Here is a 1,688-nt window from a genome sequence, read left to right as displayed (position 1 = left end):
TCTTTTCCTCTGACACCTCAAGGAATCTCTATACTGTGACATAGAAGATTCCACATTTTCTTGTTCTCTTCTCTTTCATATGAGCAGGAGCAGAGACATAGGCATTCTTGTTGAAGCTGACCCTGAACCCGAAAGGACCTTGAAGAGAAAGCTAAGAGAAGCCAAAGCACAATTCTCTTTAGAGGACCTGACCGAATTCTTCAAAGAAGAAGAAGACATGGCAGCCGAAAACAACAATAATGCAAACAATGCAAGGAAGGTGCTGGGTGACTTTACTGCACCTACTCCCGACTTCTATGGGAGAAGCATCTCTATCCCTGCCATTGGAGCAAACAACTTTGAGCTTAAACCTCAATTAGTTTCTCTAATGCAACAGAATTGCAAGTTCCATGGACTTCCAATGGAAGATCCTCATCAGTTCTTAGCTGAATTCTTGCAAATCTGTGACACAGTCAAGACTAATGGGGTAGACCCTGAGGTCTATAGACTGATGCTATTCCCTTTTGCTGTAAGGGACAGAGCTAGAATATGGTTGGACTCTCAACCTAAAGAAAGCCTGGACTCTTGGGAAAAGCTAGTCAATGCCTTCTTGGCAAAGTTCTTTCCACCACAAAGATGGAGTAAGCTTAGAGTGGAAGTCCAAACCTTCAGACAGAAGGATGGAGAATCCCTCTATGAAGCTTGGGAAAGATACAAACAATTGATCAGAAAATGTCCTTCTGACATGCTTTCTGAATGGAGCATCATAGGTATTTTCTATGATGGTCTCTCTAAACTATCTAAGATGTCCTTGGATAGCTCTGCTGGAGGATCTCTTCATCTGAAGAAGACGCCTACAGAAGCTCAAGAGCTCATTGAAATGGTTGCAAATAACCAATTCATGTACACTTCTGAGAGAAATCCTGTGAACAATGGGACAAGTCAGAAGAAAGGATTTCTTGAGATTGATACTCTGAACGCCATTTTGGCTCAGAATAAAATATTGACTCAACAAGTCAATTTGATTTCTCAAAGTCTGTCTGGAATGCAACATGCGCCTGGCAGTACTAAGGATGCTTCATTTGAGGAAGAAGCTTATGATCCTGAGAACCCTTCAATGGAAGAGGTGAATTACCTAGGAGAACCCTATGGTAACACCTATAATTCTTCATGGAGAAATCACCCAAATCTCTCATGGAAGAATCAAGAGAGACCTCAACAAGGTTTCAACAACAACAATGGTGGAAGAAACAGGTTTAGCAATGGCAAGCCTTTTCCATCATCTTCTCAGCAACAGACAGAGAATTCTAAGCAGAACCCCTCTGACTTAGCAACCATGGTCTCTGATCTAATCAAAACCACTCAAAGTTTCATGACTGAAACAAGGTCTTCCATTAGGAATTTGGAAGGACAAGTGGGACAGCTGAGCAAGAAAGTTACTGAACTCCCTCCAAGTACTCTTCCAAGCAACACAGAAGAAAATCCAAAGGAGAGTGCAAAGCCATTAATATGGCCGAATTTGGAGAGGAAGGGGAGGAAGTGAACGCCACTGAGGAAGACCTCAATGGGCGTGCACTAGCCTCCAATGAGTTCCCCAATGAGGAACCATGGGAATCTGGGGCTCAAAATGAGACCATAGAGATTCCATTGGACTTACTTTTGCCTTTCATGAGCTCTGATGAGTATTCTTCCTCTGAAGAGGATGAGTA

General features: G+C 42.6%; 1 non-coding gene across 1 annotated transcript; it reads right to left on the bottom strand.

Moving 5' to 3' along the window:
* Positions 1 to 622: 622 nt before the first annotated feature.
* Positions 623 to 730, bottom strand: LOC130937312 (small nucleolar RNA R71). The gene has a single exon (XR_009068535.1). It is a non-coding gene; the product is annotated as a small nucleolar RNA R71 (small nucleolar RNA).
* Between the last annotated feature and the right edge of the window lie 958 nt (positions 731 to 1,688).

The sequence above is a fragment of the Arachis stenosperma genome, chromosome 6 (genome assembly GCF_014773155.1).
Source record: "Arachis stenosperma cultivar V10309 chromosome 6, arast.V10309.gnm1.PFL2, whole genome shotgun sequence".
NCBI lineage: Eukaryota > Viridiplantae > Streptophyta > Magnoliopsida > Fabales > Fabaceae > Arachis > Arachis stenosperma.
Note: the sequence above shows the minus strand (reverse complement) of the source record. Positions and strands in the feature narration are given on the sequence as shown.